General features: G+C 28.7%; 1 protein-coding gene and 1 long non-coding RNA gene across 6 annotated transcripts in view; one reads left to right on the top strand and one right to left on the bottom strand.

Moving 5' to 3' along the window:
* The window catches only part of LOC142223555 (beta-1,4-glucuronyltransferase 1), a 313,449-nt gene that overhangs the window by 172,564 nt on the left and 122,705 nt on the right, over positions 1-18,180 (bottom strand). The window lies entirely within an intron of this gene.
* On the top strand, positions 6,719-7,761 carry LOC142227471 (uncharacterized). The gene is made up of 4 exons (XR_012719848.1): positions 6,719-6,784; positions 7,182-7,246; positions 7,376-7,452; positions 7,545-7,761. It is a non-coding gene; the product is annotated as an uncharacterized LOC142227471 (long non-coding RNA).

The raw sequence follows: 18,180 nt of genomic DNA, 5'->3' as shown, positions 1-18,180 counted from the left end.
TGTTAAAATTTTATTTCTATAGAAAATTTTGTCAAAATTTTATTTCTATAGAAAATTTTGTCAAAATTTTATTTCTAAAAGAAATTTTGTCAAGATTTTATTTCTATAGAAAATTTTGTTAAAATTTTATTTCTATAGAAAATTTTGTCAAAATTTTATTTCTATAGAAAATTTTGTCAAAATTTTATTTCTTCCAGTAAATTTTGTCAAAATTTTTTTTTCTATAGAAAATTTTGTAAAGATTTTATATCTATAAAAAATTTTGCCAAAATATTAATTCTATAGAAAATTTTGTAAAAATTTTATTTCTATAAAAAATTTCGTCAAAATTTTATTTCTATAGAAAATTTTCTCAAACTGAACTATACACGTATTTAATCGATCTTTTTTAATTTAATGTATACCACGTATGGACTTGCTTACAATTTAGAAGACTGTGTTAGGAGGTTTTAAGATACCTTGCCATCGGCAAGCGTTACCGCAACCCAAGTAATTCGATTGTGGATGGCAGTGTTTAGAAGAAGTTTCTACCCCTCCACCCATGGTGGGGGTTACATAAGCTTCGGCCTGGCCGAACTTACGGCCGTATATACTTGTTTGAAATTCCCATTATTATATTAAAAATCTTTTCAAGTAAAATATTTATAATATTTTTAAAATAATTTTATGTTTTTAAAATTTTTTGTATATTTTTTTAAATATCAAAATTAACTTGGTTAAAAAAATTTTTTAAATCAAAATTAATTTTTTTTAATTCATTACTTTTTTAATATTTATATGGAAGCCCATCAAATTTCTCATTATGAATAGATTCCCACGCTTAATTCTTATATTTCTTTCTCTTTTGGCATTCAACACAATTTTTAAAACTCTTTGTGATTTTATGAAATTCTCTTGAATTTACAAATTATGCAAAACGATTTGGCTTGTAAGAAGCTAATACATTATAATCCCACGCCAACAACCATTATTTCCGCATCATAAAAAATATTCGTCTTTTCTTTGAGTGCATTAAACACCGAACACATATGTTTGCAAGTAATTTCTCAGCTTGTTAAGCACGTACATTTAATAATTTGAGTGAATACGAAAAAAAAAAGACAAGAAACTTTGCTCACACATAGGCTTACACATGCATGTGTGTGTTTATGTTGCATGAATAAATTCATGGATGTGCTTAAAGAGACAAGGATATGGAATTATGTGATGCGGTTGTCTGTATGTTTACTTTTTAAAGACCTTGACAAAATTTTCAAAGTTTTAACAAATAATTTTTAATATTCAACACAAGTTCACTAAATTTTCTTTCACAAAGCAAATTTATTTATATTCCATATTCACGCCCAAAAACAACAAAAACAGCCACAATAGTGATGCCTTTTTGTGGCAAAATTTATTTAAATTTAATTTTTCCGTCTTCATCATGCAATACTCTTGGGATAAGAGTGTCATCAGCTCCTGCCCTAATCTAATTGACTTATACTCAAATTTGTATCCATTTCTAGTGCTGCGTGTCTTTAATCCTTGTAGGACTAACAAAGTGCTTAGACCTAGATTGCAGGACAAGGAGATGGAAGGGATGAACAAACACATATCAAGAGTCGGGGAATCAGTTTTTTTTTCCTACAGAATGAAGTCAATTTTCACCAAGTCCATCTCGTAAATGGAACATATGGGAGGTGATCTTTTTGCTGGTTATCTCCAAATATTGTTTTTTGGGTCTTGTATTGTGCAACTTATCACAATGGCTTATCCTTTGATGGTTTGGCTATGGTTGATTTCCAGTGTGGCGTTTGTTTTTTTTTATATATAAAAAAGTAGACATGAACACTGAAAGAAATTACATGACTTTCAAAAACGAAAATTTTTATAAAAATTCAAATTTTGAGAGAATTTTGTATGGCAATTAAAAAGTATAAATCTACTAGCGTAACCCGGCCTGCTTCGCTGCGCCTTCCGAAGCGCATTTGTAGGAACATTTTGCGATAACTTATGGCGATTTCGATTGGAGAAAAATGTGCAACATTCTCGAAATTGATTGCCAAATATGAAGGACATTGTCATAGATTTTGGATCCTGTATCCCTCACAACAATATGAATTAACAATAACTTTGGAATGACACTTTAATTTGAGGGAAAATGCTATGAGGAAAAAAGTAGTGTAACACCTGGGCAACATATTTTTTGCTAAACGAAAACGCCCTTAGTCAACCATATCCTTCGTGCTGAAAACAAATTCGAAAAGATTTGAATTTTTTCAAACAAATCGGACTACTTGCTTTTTCGTTTATAGGTACAAATACGGCGGATATGCATATGTAAAACGGTTCGTCTTAAAAAATGTCGGGGAGATGGTGTACCCTTTCCTCCAAATTTTTTAAATAATGTTCTGTATTCAAGTAGTTGGACAATCTTCTATATTTCTTGTGAATTTTAAGTGTGGTTTGTCAAGGAAAGGTATCCTTCTCCTCAACATATCTGAAAATTAAGCACTATATTATAATAACATACAAAGAATTACTGTTTCCCATCCAATAAATCGGAAAAAGCAAAAGTAGTAAAAAATTTTACCACATTAAAATTTGCTAAAATGTTGGAAAATGATGCACCCTCTACGTTGGCTGCCAATTTCATTTAAATTTAAGTTCTTTACTAAAAAGAAGTCTGACAGAAGCCTTTGTAAATTTCAAGAAAACTTAAGAATTTTTGTTTTTTGTTTTTTTTTTTTTTTTTTGCAGTTTTAGAAGAGGACCTCCTCCCCGACCAAATATCGAAAAGTGATGTAGCGTATCTTTTGTAAACGTCCCAGAAAATGTCAGGCAAATTATAAACCTAAAGGGGCGGCCTCTCTTCCGTCCAAATATCACAAAATCAGGTATCAACTATTAATATCGTAACCTCTCCCCAGTCCTCTGTAAATTTCAAGTAACTCGGTAAAGTTTAATTGTTTATCTCTATGTACTTATTTTTATTAAAAAATCAGGAACCTGATATAAATTTCATAACCTCACCCATTTTTCCGTAAAATTTCAGTCGTGGGAGTTTAGTTTTGTTTTCACTGTACTTAAAAAAAAGTCGGACAATGGGGTGGTCCCCCTACCCGACCAAATATCGAAAAAGTATGTAGCGGATTTTTGTCTATATGCCAATCCCAACATTCAATGAAAATTTGAAGCAAATCGCATAATTTTGTTCCAAGTTTTAAAAAGTAGGGCACGTATGAAATCATCAGGTACCCCATATTAATTCCATAACCTCACCGCATGTTCTGTGTAAATCTCAGATAATTTAGAGAATTTTAGTTTTTTTTTTTCACTGTACTTTAAAAAAAGTCGAACAAAGGGGAGGTCCCCCTCTGCCACCAAATATCGAAATATAAAGTAGCGGATCTTTGTCTAGATGCCAACCCCCAATGAAAATGTCAAGCAAAACGGGCAACTTTGGTCCAATTTGCAAAAAGTCAGACAAAGAGGAGGTCCCCCTCCGCGACGAGGTGTCAAAAAATGAGGTACCCTATTTTCACCACATGAACGCCCCCCTGAAAAGTTCAAGTAAATCGGTTAAGCCGTTTCGGAGCCCACTCGGAACATACAAACAAACATAGATTGATATATATATATATATATATATATATATATATATATATATATATATATATATATATATATATATATATATATATATATATATATATATATATATATATATATATATATATATATATATATATATATATATATATATATATATATATATATATATATATATATATATATATATATATATATATATATATATATATATATATATATATATATATATATATATATATATATATATATATATATATATATATATATATATATATATGTATATATATATATATATATATATATATATATATATATATATATATATATATATATATATATATATATATATATATATATATATATATATATATCTTTATAAAAAATTGAGAAATAATAAAAAAAATGAATTATATGAAAAAATTTATAAAAACTTCAATAATAGATTGAACAAAAAAATAACAAATGCGAAAAATATGTATAATTACAATAAGTTCATACAAAACAAAAACGATATGCGTGGTACATGGCACACCGAAAGAATTCTCTTCGTTAATTTTACGAAGAATTCTTCATTAACTATTCTTCCTGAATTCTTCATTAAAATAACGAAATTTTCATTCATTTTCGTAAATTTTACGAAGAACATTTTACGAATATACGAAACTTCTACGAAACATTCTACATTAACTTTTCTTCGTACAAAGTTCGTACTTTTAACGAAACTTTCTTCATATTTCATGAATTTTGTGAAGAAGTTTTTACGAATATTTTACGAAACATTCTGCGTTAAAATTTCTTCATAAAAAGAACGAAAGATTTTCTTTGAAACAACGAAGAAGTTTCATTGAAGTTGTTAAATTTTCGTTCGCGGCATTAAATTGTCTTTTATAATGTGCTTGAGTGCATTCCTTTATTCTATTTTTTATGCAAGTCTATGCTACTTCTCATTTGGGTGATAGCGCGCTATGAATAAAAGTGAAGCAACAAAACTAAAAATTATTCAAAAACTTAAGATGTAAAGTAGTGATGTCATTTTTCACACTTGCAACTACAACCAAGTGAACTTTCGACTATAATTTTTTTTCTAAAAGTTTGAACATTTTTCGGAAAAAAGTACGAAAGTTTTTCATAAAAAGTACGAACATTTTTCATAAAAACTACGAAAATTTTTCATAAAAAGTACGAAACATTTTCATAAAAAGAACGAAATTGTTTCATAAAAAGTACGAAGATTTTTCATAAAAAGTACGAAGATTCTTCGTAAAAAGTACGAATTTTTTCTTACAAACTACGAAAATTTTGGAAGAACTTTTCTTCGTAAAAAGTACGAAATATTTCGTACTTTTAATGAAAAGTTTCTTTGGTTGTAAAACAATGACAAATTTCGTACTTTTAACGAAATTTTTCGTTCTTTTTACGAAGAAAATTCTTTCGGTGCAGCTAATTAATAATATAATAGGAAAACGTAAAAATAATCTGGATGAAACAATTAAGAAAAATTTTTATGGGAAGAATATGAAGGATATTGTTGAACTTTTTGCGAAAATTTTGATAAAAATACATCAAAAATTTTACATAACTGTTGTATCAAGACATGTTCAATTCCTGCAACTACAATTGTAAACACAATGTATACACAGAAAAAAAAGTGTCTCGTAAAATTAAGAAGATTTTTACAATAATTTATTACAAGAATTTTCCAGAATTTTAGTTCATTTTTCGTATCTTGAACGAAAATTAACTACTCGAAAGGAAATTTTACAAATTCTAAGTAGCAATCGTTTAGTTCATGGCCTACAAAATACGATGGAAATTTCCTTAAAAAATTTCTTAACTGGTAGTTAAAAATTCGTTTGTCATGCTATAAAACTACTTGTAAAATGTAAAGTATTTTGTAAATAATAAGTGCAATTTACTATAAAATTTTTTTGTATGAGAAATATTTTTTTTACGAAAAATGAACTTGAAAGTGGATAGCAATTTCTTACTGACAATTCCTATAGTTACTAATTGTTGGTAGAAAATTACCCAATGAAATATTTTTAGTTCACATGTAATTAAATTTATAGACATTTTCGTTAAATAATGGTAGATAACATTTCATGAAAATTTTGCAAATTTTAAGTTAAACGTTTCATCGTTCATAAACTGGTGTGCCTTTACGAATATTATTCTTAGAGTAAATTGTCAGCAGATGCGATGAACTAGTACATAGTACAGATATCTTTATCGGCATAGTGGAATGTGATTAATGTAAAGATGATGTTACTTGAGTTTTGTTGTGTATACATGAGCGTGGGGTTGTTTTTATTTTTGTTCATTTAGTGGTTTGCGTGTGTGTTTGTTATTCGCGGATGGTTTATTTGGTTAGATGAGGTGTTGTTTTCAATAATGGCACATGTGTTTTTGTTGTTGTAGGAATGTTTTGGCTTTGCTTGGTTTTGTTTGGCATGCTTCAGTTGTATAGTTGGCGTTGGCGTGGGCTGTTGCATCTTTTAAGAAGATATGCAACAAGGGAAAAGGGAATATAAAGGCATTGAATATTTTGGATTTTTGAGACATATATTGTTGTTTGTTTATTAAACCTTTTAAATGAAAGTTATTAATATTTTATCGGTAGTTTAGAAAAAGGTTATTAAGAACATTTAGGAAAATATGTTGAAATTTAAAGTGCATTGAAATTTTTATTATTCAATGTAAAAAATTAATATTCAATTCCAGATGAATTTGGAAAATTTTTGTTATATCTCAGCGTATAGTTTATTTATAAATTGGTAAGTATTTTTTAATATGACTTTCTTTTAAAAATAATATTTTGTATGTATATTATTATTTGTTAATTAATTATTTTTTTTTTTGGAAACCAGTTTAATGTTTTTCTTTGTTGTAAAAGCAATATTTAATTTCAGAGCAACTCCAGATGGATTCGAACAAATTTAAAAAATAGAGAATTGGTAAGTTTTCTTTTAAAAATTGGCTTTATTTCAACTAGAATATTTACGTTTTTGTGACCTTTTTATCATCAAAATTACAGGTTTTTAATACCTTATTTTAGTATTTCTTTAATCAAATTTTTTGGAAACCAATGTAATAATTTTAATGTAAAAACTAATATGTAATTTCAGAATAACCCCTTAAAACTTTGGACAAATTTTTAGTACACCTTTGCCTGTAATTTAATAGTGAATTGGTAAGGATTCTTTAACTTTCTTTTAACCCTGGACAGTCATCCTTATTTTGTACATTACCGTCATCTTTCGTCATTTTGACTACGGCTGATTTCATCGTGAGCGAAAAAAATGAACCAAACTTGAATTTATTTTCTTATTCAATTTGGTTTTAAGTAGTATAAAACAACAATTCATAAAGCGGTCGAATTAGTATAACTTAAATTTACCATTTCGCAATAGACTAAAATGCATTTTAAATCGAAAATGAAATTACGTGTCGTCATTTTGACGAATGATGACTGTCTAGGGTTATCAAGAATATTTGGTCTTTTATGCATATTATTATTTTTTCATTAGATTTTTTGAAAACCTATTTAATAATTTTATTTAATGTAAAAAATAAATATTTAATTTCAGAGTAACTCAAATAAATTTGGACAACTTTTTATATTCCCCTCAGCGTACAATTAAATAGAGAATTGGTAAGTTTTATATTAAAACTTTGGTTTTCTTTCAACTAGAATATGTATTTTATTATATCCTTCACATCGATAACAACACAGTTTTATGAGTTTATATAGAATACTTCATTATTTCTCTAATTGTTTCAGGTGCAAATTTTATGAGATACGTTTTCCAAAGAAAAGTTGAATTCCTTACACCATTTGATAAAATGCCCCCAAGTATGGTAAGTTACAAGCTAAAATGAAGAATTAAAAATTATTCATTACATGGTGTTAATTTTTAACAATTTTCATTATTGTTTCCATTTTTTTCCAGCAAGATATGTGAAAAAATACCTACGATGAATAAAAAAAGGATAAGTCAAAACGTCCAAACAGCGAGTTCAAATGAACTACTCTCTGTTCCACGTGGTCATAATTTTTATTCACAAAAAACATTGTATTAAGAACTTTCATCATAAGTTTTTATAATAAAGTACTTTTGCTTAAAGAAAGTTTAATTTTAATGTATGAACATTTTCATAATAGTAAAACGGTTTTTTGTTCCTTTAATTATTTAATTTCTCTGTACTGTGGAATGATTGATTTAAAAATAGTTTAGTCGTCGACATTTTAAAGAGACTGTTAACCAATTTTTATTATCGGGTTCCCACAAAATAAGCACGTAAACCAAAATAATACTGACTTTTTAACTTGGTAGGGGTATATAAATCTTATGGTGTTGTAAAAATGAACTAAAATACAATGTTATAGATGAACTAAAATGTAAGAGAATTGTAAACTAGACAAGTTGAAAAAAATCTTAAGGGCTAAATCATGGTCAATATTACTACAGTTTAGTTCATTTTGCAATGGAAAAGGGTTCACTGTTTTTTCAGTGTATAGAGCACACAAACGAGATTGAAATAAACAATATTTTAAAAACTTTAAATATCAGAAAAAGTACAGGTGCTGATGGAATACGTGCAATTGACATAAAAAACAATGCCGATTATCTCACCCCTATCATATCATAACATCTTTCATAAACAGCAGCATATCCAATGCAGAAGTACCCTCGATTCTTAAAACCTCGCTCATAAGACCTATATATAAATCGGGTAAAAAATCTGATTTTAATAACTATAGGCCAATAGCAATATTGTCAATAATAGAAAAAATACTGGAAGAAATAATAGTTCGAAGACTTAAACAATTTCTAACCAAATTCAAAATTATACATAAATCCCAATTTGGCTTTCAGAAAGGAAAAAATATAAACCAACTGCTGGGTTATTTTTCTAATCACATATACCAAAATCTGAACGAAAACATAAGCAGCTTAGCATTGTTTATAGATTTTAGCAAAGCCTTTGACACCCTTTCGCATAACACGTTGTTAGATACACTTGAAAGGAATGGAATACGAGGACACTGTCTGAACTGGTTCAAAAGTTACTTAAGCTTCAGAAATTATATGGTGAAAATCGATAACGAAACAAGCAGCAGTAGAAAAACGATGTATGGAGTGCCGCAAGGATCTAAACTTGGACCAATTCTGTACATTATATACGCTAATGATCTGATGAATGTTATAAGAAAAGGAACTGTATTCGCATACGCCGACGATACCGCGATTATAGTTTCAAATAAATGCTTACAAACGGCCACACAAATCATGCAGCAAGAGACGGATGTAATTAACAGATGGTGCCATGACAATGGGTTAATCATTAATGTCTCTAAAACAAAACTGATACATTTCAAACCACAGAATATGCCGAATACACACATCAATATTACATTCCATGACACGGAGTGCTTACATAAAAATGTCACAAACCAACACGCATTAAATGACGCATGTGTAACTAATGTAGAAATGGTAAACACTTATAAATATCTGGGAGTATACTTAGACAGCAACTTTAAATGGAAATCTCAGCAAGAACATTTACAAAGGAAGCTTCGAAAATCGTCATATGCACTGTATCATCTGAGCCTTTGTTCGCCTTTCTATGTTCTTAAGCAAGCGTATTTCGCTCTGAGTGAGTCTTATATTAGACACGGTATAACAGCGTGGGGAAATGGCGGAAGTTGTAGAATATTGCAAGCAGCTCAAGACAAAATTATCAAGTTATTATACAAGAACTATCTACGATTTACAGAAAGAAATAGTACAAGAAACATTCAAACTATTTCCCACATGTATAAAGATTTGGAGTTATTAAACATCAAAGGCTTATACAACACAACAATTATACATGAGTTTTCAGCAAACACAGACCTGCTTCAACCCATAAACCACAGGCATAATACCAGAAGAAGAACCGAAGGAAGATATCAAATACCAAAAGCAAAAAACAAATATGGGTAATCATCGCTGGCAGTGTCACTACCTGAAGCTTTAAACACTCTTCCGTATAGCTTATTCCAAAATATAGATAAGAAAAGCAAGAAAAAAGATATTAAAGAATTTTTTATAAATACTTATTGAATATTAAAAATATGTACCAAACACTTCATTGTGATTTAAGAGTAGAAGTCAATTTTTTAATCAATCAGTATTAAATACAAAAAATATATACAAATAATTATTAATCTATCTTTATCCTGCAGACAAGCCTAAGGGCTTCGCGGGTGTGTAGAATTAAGATGAATTTGTAAATATGTATCTGTAAAGAACAACATCAATAAACAATAAAAGTTAAATTAAAAAAAAAAAAAAAAAGATAGATAGATAGATAGATAGATAGATAGATAGATAGATAGATAGATAGATAGATAGATAGATAGATAGATAGATAGATAGATAGATAGATAGATAGATAGATAGATAGATAGATAGATAGATAGATAGATAGATAGATAGATAGATAGATAGATAGATAGATAGATAGATAGATAGATAGATAGATAGATAGATAGATAGATAGATAGATAGATAGATAGATAGATAGATAGATAGATAGATAGATAGATAGATAGATAGATAGATAGATAGATAGATAGATAGATAGATAGATAGATAGATAGATAGATAGATAGATAGATAGATAGATAGATAGATAGATAGATAGATAGATAGATAGATAGATAGATAGATAGATAGATAGATAGATAGATAGATAGATAGATAGATAGATAGATTGATAGATTGATAGATTGATAGATAGATAGATAGATAGATAGATAGATAGATAGATAGATAGATAGATAGATAGATAGATAGATAGATAGATAGATAGATAGATAGATAGATAGATAGATAGATAGATAGATAGATAGATAGATAGATAGATAGATAGATAGATAGATAGATAGATAGATAGATAGATAGATAGATAGATAGATAGATAGATAGATAGATAGATAGATAGATAGATAGATAGATAGATAGATAGATAGATAGATAGATAGATAGATAGATAGATAGATAGATAGATAGATAGATAGATAGATAGATAGATAGATAGATAGATAGATAGATAGATAGATAGATAGATAGATAGATAGATAGATAGATAGATAGATAGATAGATAGATAGATAGATAGATAGATAGATAGATAGATAGATAGATAGATAGATAGATAGATAGATAGATAGATAGATAGATAGATAGATAGATAGATAGATAGATAGATAGATAGATAGATAGATAGATAGATAGATAGATAGATAGATAGATAGATAGATAGATAGATAGATAGATAGATAGATAGATAGATAGATAGATAGATAGATAGATAGATAGATAGATAGATAGATAGATAGATAGATAGATAGATAGATAGATAGATAGATAGATAGATAGATAGATAGATAGATAGATAGATAGATAGATAGATAGATAGATAGATAGATAGATAGATAGATAGATAGATAGATAGATAGATAGATAGATAGATAGATAGATAGATAGATAGATAGATAGATAGATAGATAGATAGATAGATAGATAGATAGATAGATAGATAGATAGATAGATAGATAGATAGATAGATAGATAGATAGATAGATAGATAGATAGATAGATAGATAGATAGATAGATAGATAGATAGATAGATAGATAGATAGATAGATAGATAGATAGATAGATAGATAGATAGATAGATAGATAGATAGATAGATAGATAGATAGATAGATAGATAGATAGATAGATAGATAGATAGATAGATAGATAGATAGATAGATAGATAGATAGATAGATAGATAGATAGATAGATAGATAGATAGATAGATAGATAGATAGATAGATAGATAGATAGATAGATAGATAGATAGATAGATAGATAGATAGATAGATAGATAGATAGATAGATAGATAGATAGATAGATAGATAGATAGATAGATAGATAGATAGATAGATAGATAGATAGATAGATAGATAGATAGATAGATAGATAGATAGATAGATAGATAGATAGATAGATAGATAGATAGATAGATAGATAGATAGATAGATAGATAGATAGATAGATAGATATAAAATTTGGAGTGAATTTTCTATAAAAAAATAATTTTATGGTAAAATTTTCTATAAAAAAATAAAATTTCTGGTTTTATTTTGTTATTGTTAGTTTCTACTACAATTTTTATTATTTTGATTTCAGCTTAAAACCATCTTTCGACCAAAAAATTATTTTTTCTATAAGACAAAAAAAAAATTGACAAAATTTTATAGAGGTAATAGAATTTGAAATGCAGTTTCTAAGGGACGCAAAATTTTGGCAACTTATTTTATGAATAGAAAATAAAATGTTAACTGAATTAAATGACAGGAACTAAAATGTGGACTAAATTTTCTATAAGCAAGAACATTTTAGAAATATTCGGATAAAAAGGCAAATTTAGATAAAATTTCCTGTAGGATATGAAATGTTGACTAAATTGTTAATGAAAACAAGTATATACGGCCGTAAGTTCGGTCAGGCCGAAGCTTATGTACCCTCGACCATGGATTGCGTAGAAACTTCTACTGAAGACTGTCATCCACAATGTCATCCACAATCGAATTACTTGGGTTGCGGTAACACTTGCCGATGGCAAGGTATCACCGTAATATATACCACATAGTCCATACGTGGTATATATCAAACTAAAATAGGCCGATTAAATACGAATATAATTAAGTTTAAAGTTTCTATAGAAATAAAATTTTGACAAAATAAAATTTTGACAACATTTTCTATAGAAGTAAAATTTGATAAAAATTTTCGATAGAGATAAAATTTGGAAAAAAATTTTCTATAGAAATAAAATTTGAAAAAAATTTTATATAGAAATACAATTTTGACAAAATTTTCTATAGAAATAAAATTTTGACAAAATTTTCTATAGAAATAAAATTTTGACAAAATTTTCTATAGAAATCAAATTTTGACAAAATTTCTGTAGAAATACAATTCTATAGCAATAACATTTTGACAATGTTTTCTATAAAAATAAAATTTTGGTAGATTATTTTTGGCTCGAGTGGCAACCATGATTATGAACCGATATAGACCAATTTTTGTGTGATTGGGGATCGGCTATATATATAACTATAGACCGATATGGACCAATTATGGCATGGTTATAAGCGGCCTTATACTAACACCACGTTGCAAATTTCAACCGGATCGGATGAATTTTGCTCCTCCAAGACGCTCCGGAGGACAAATCTGGGGATCGATTTATATGGGGGCTATATATAATTATGGACCGATATGGACCAATTCTTGCATGGTTGTTAGATACCATATACTAACACCACGTACCAAATTTCAACCGGATCGGATGAATTTTGCTCCACTAAGAGGCTCCGGAGGTAAAATCTGTGGATCGGTTTATATGGGGGCTATACATAATTACGGAACGATATGGACCACTTTTGGCATGGTAGTTAGAGACAATATACTAACACCACGTACCAAATTTCAATCGGATCGGATGACTTTTGCTCCTCTAAGAGGCTCCGGAGGTCAAATCTGGGGATCGGTTTATATGGGGGCTATATATAATTATAGGCCGATGTGGACCAATTTTTGCATGGTCATTAGAGAATATATACCAACACCATGTACCAAATCTCAGCCGGATCGGATGAAATTTGGTTCTCTTAGAGGCTTCGCAAGCCAAATCGGAGGATCGGTTTATATGGGCGCTATATGTAATTATGGACCGATATGGACCAATTTTTGCATGGTTGTTAGAGACCATATACTAACACCGGAAGTTAGCGTGATTTCAACAGACGGATGGACGGACGGACGGACATGCTCAGATCGACTCAGAATTTCACCACGACCCAGAATATATATACTTTATGGGGTCTTAGAGCAATATTTCGATGTGTTACAAACGGAATGACAAAGTTAATATACCCCCATCCTATGGTGGAGGGTAAAAAAATTTAACAAAATTTTCGGTAGGAAAAAAAATTTGGATCAAAAATTTCTATAGTGGAAATAAAATTTTTACCAAAAATTTTTGACAAAATTTTCGATATAAAATAAAAATTTTGGATATGTAGGAAATACAATTTTAACCGAATTTTCTATAGAAAATAAGTTTGACAAACTTTTTTTTTTTTTGATAGAAAATAAAAAAAATCGCTTATCACACTTGTTTTATATTTCCGTTTGTTTAAAACGCCGTAACAATTTCTCTATGTATTTTCACGCCTATAGGTATGCCAGTGTTTTTGTTTTTTTTTCGCCCCCTGCTCTCCCTCGTCATAGCAATGGATGTGGGAGTATGGCCCAAGGCCATGGAAACATAAGGCTTAAATGTACACGTATATATGACTGAGACTACATATGGTGCTAATAACTATAGTAAAAGCTCTGTGAACATAGCCCATCCCATTGGCATGACCTCCATCAACGATACTGACACAGGCAATGGGCCCAACAGTACTTTATGGCCATTTTTGTAAAAGGAGTCTATTACCCATGCATTTACACACATCAACGCACATGGATGCGTGTCACTGAACATACTCTCTCCATGTTCATATGCAAAAGCCAAATATTTGTAGGTGTCTGTTAGTGCGGGTGCTGCAAAAGAATATGAGCAAATGGGAGTGTATGTGTGTGTGATGGCGGGAGTTTGTAATGCTTTTATGGCCTTTTAAATGACACTCATTTAATATAAGGTCCCTGAGTGTTGCATGTTTTTGTTGTTGTTTTTTTTTCCCTTAATTTAATGATTTTTAATATTATAATAATAATTTGTTGGGTTATATTCATGAGTTAATTAATGGTTATTCATTCAATATACTGTTTTTGGTTGGCTGGCAAACTTAGTCATGTAAAAACAGCAAAAAAAAAAGAACGTAGCAGTTTTTGTTAATCGTTTGGCATTTTTTTAATGAGCCTCATAAAATGCACAACCACTCCAGAATAAAAAAAAAAATCAAATTGTTTTTAAAGAGGGTGGACCCCCAACCACTAGCAACTGAGTCACATAAAAGTTGGTAATTGTTAAAAAAAATATATATCCCACCCTAAAGACATTTTAAATGTGCATAATTTCACGAGAAATGAAGAGACCCACTTTGACGTTTGAATAATCCAGAGATTTTTGTTTGAGTAACATTGAAATGTTAATGAAATCAAACCTTCATCACAATATATCCTGTAATTACTTGCAAATTAATTTTCATATCATTTAAAACTTTGTAAAATATTCCTAGACTATTTAGGGTATGAGTCCCTTTAAATCCAATTAAAATGTGGCATATTTTTGGGAGACAAGTTAAAGAAAACAGAAAAATTAAAGCGAACAGAAATAAAAGGCAATTTGTTAAAAAAAATAAACCAACATCAAATAAGAAGTTTAGGATAGGCAAGTTACAATAATAAAAATTCCCAAACATTGAGATAAGAAATTCTGAGAAAAATGTTTTAGTACGAAAATAGACCTAACAGGCTTTTAATTTAATATATAACAAAGGATCAATATTATTTCACTTTGCTATGGGAAGGAGCAGGAATATTGTTAAGAAAAGTATAAAAACAGGAATAGGAAACATAATAAATATTTTCAATAGATTGTATTAAAAAAAAAAAAATCAATACAATTTTGAAAGATTTTTCTACCGGAAATAAAATTCTGGCAACTTTTGGTGTGTTTTTCTAATACCAATTACATTTTCGCAATTCACTTCCAATTGGGTACAAATTTAGTTTTATTATTTAGTTGTAAACATTCCTTGATTTCACAAACAAATTAAATTACATTAAAATTAATCAAAAATATTATTTAAAAATTCAAATATTCACAGAAAAAGCAAAAGTTTCTGTAGGGACTTAAATGGTGACAAAATTGTTTATACGAAATAAAATTTTGGCAAAATTTTATATAGCAAATAAAACGTTGGCAAAAATATTCTATAACAAATAAAATTTTGGTATAATTAAATAGTAAAAAAATTTTGGCACCATTTTCAATAGAAAATAAAATTTAGACAAAATTTCTTATAGGACTTAAAATTAAATTAAAATTATTCTAAAACAAGTAAGGAAAATCTAAAGTCGGGCGGGGCCGACTATATTATAACCTGCACCACTTTGTAGATCTAAATTTTCGATACCATATTACATCCGTCAAATGTGTTGGGGGCTATATATAAAGGTTTGTCCCAAATACATATATTTAAATATCATTCGATCTGGACAGAATTTGATAGACTTCTACAAAATCTATAGACTCAAAATTTAAGCCGGCTAATGCACTAGGGTGGAACACAATTTTAGTAAAAAATATGGGAAACATTTAAATCTGAAGCAATTTTAAGGAAACTTCGCAAAATTTTATTTATGATTTATCGCTCGATATATATGTATTAGAAGTTTAGGAAAATTAGAGTCATTTTTACAACTTTTCGATTAAGCAGTGGCGATTTTACAAGGAAAATGTTGGTATTTTGACCATTTTTGTCGAAATCGGAAAAACATATATATGGGAGCTATATCTAAATCTGAACCGATTTCAACCAAATGTGGCACGCATAGCTACAATGCTAATTCTACTCCCTGAGCAAAATTTCAACTAAATCGGAGTTAAAAATTGGCCGCTGTGGTCATATGAGTGTAAATCGGGCGAAAGCTATATATGGGAGCTATATCTAAATCTGAACCGATTTCAACCAAATTTGGCACGCATAGCTACAATGCTAATTCTACTCCCTGTGCAAAATTTCAATTAAATCGGAGTAAACGATTGGCCACTGTGGTCATATGAATGTAAATCGGGCGAACGATATATATGAGAACAACATCTAAATCTGAACCGATTTCAATAAAATTTGGAACACTTGACTATACTACTAATTGTACTCCTAGTGCAAAATTTCAACCAAAATCGGCCGAAAATCTGGCTTCTGGGGCCATATAAGTCCATATCGGGCGAACGATATATATGGGAGCTATATCTAAATCTGAACAGATTTCAATCAAATTTTGCACATTTGAATATACGATTAAGTGTTATGTTTGTACAAAATTTCAAGCACATCGGTATAAAACTCTGGCTGCTGGGTCCATATTAGTGCATATCGGGCGAAAGGTATATATGGGAGCTATATCTAAATCTGAACCGATTTCTTCCAAAATCAATAGGGTTATATATTGACCCAAATTAGGAACATGTGCCAAATTTGAAGGCGATTGGACTTAAATTGCGACCTAGACGACTTTGATCACAAAAATGTGTTCACAGACAGACGGACGGACGGACATGGTTATATCGACTCAGGGACCCACCCTTAGCATTATTGCCAAAGGCACCATGTGTCTATCTCGTCTCCTTCTGGGTGTTACAAACATATGCACTAACTTATAATACCCTGTTCCACAGTGTGTAATTATTGTATAATTATTCGAAAACAAGTAAGGAAAGTCTAAAGTCGGGCGGTGCCGACTATATTATACCCTGCGCCACTTTGTGATCTACATTTTCGATACCATCTAAAATCCTTCAAATTTGTTGGGTGCTATAAAGGTTTATGTTACCATATACATACATTTAAACCGACAATATATTTAAAGCTTCTTAGTGTGTATTTATGATTTATCGGTCGATAGATATGTATTAGAAGTATAGGAAAATTGGAGTCATTTTTACAAGTTTTCGACTAAGCAGTGGCCTGTGCAAAATTTCAACTACATCGGAGTAGAAAATTGATCTCTATGATCATATGAGTGTAAATCGGAAGAATGTATATATCTAAATCTGAACCGATTTCAACCAAATTTGACTATAGAAATAAAATTTTGACAAAATTTTCTATGGAAATAAAATTTTGACCAAAATTTTGTATAGAAATAAAATTTTGACCAAAGTTTTCTATAGAAATAAAATTTTGACAAAATTTTCTATAGAAATAAAATTTTGACAAAATTTTCTATAGAAATAAAATTTTTACAAAATTTTCTATAGAAATAAAATTTTGACAAAATATTCTATAGAAATTAAATTTGGATAAAATTTTCTATAGAAATAAAATTTTGACAACATTTTCTATAGATATAAAATTATGACAAAATTTTCTATAGATATAAAATTTTGACAAAATTTTCTATAGATATAAAATTTTGACAAAATTTTCTGTAGAAATAAAATTTTGACAAATTTTCTTAGAGATAAAATTTTGACAAAATTTTCTATAGAAATAAAATTTTGACAAAATTTTCTGTAGAAATAAAATTTTGACAAATTTTCTATAGAGATACAATTTTGACAAAATTTTCTATAGAAATAAAATTTTGACAAAATTTTCTATAGAAATAAAATTTTGACAAAATTTTCTATAGAAATAAAATTTTGACAAAATTTTCTATAGACATAAAATTTTGACAAAATTTTCTATAGAAATAAAATTTTGACAAAATTTTCTATAGAAATATAATTTTGACAAAATTTTCTATAGGAATAAAATGTTGACAAAATTTTCTATAGAAATAAAATTTTGACAAAATTTTC

The sequence above is a fragment of the Haematobia irritans genome, chromosome 2 (genome assembly GCF_050003625.1).
Source record: "Haematobia irritans isolate KBUSLIRL chromosome 2, ASM5000362v1, whole genome shotgun sequence".
NCBI classification, from domain to species: domain Eukaryota; kingdom Metazoa; phylum Arthropoda; class Insecta; order Diptera; family Muscidae; genus Haematobia; species Haematobia irritans.
The sequence above is the reverse complement of the archived record's forward strand: the minus strand, read 5'-3'. Positions and strand labels throughout refer to the sequence as shown.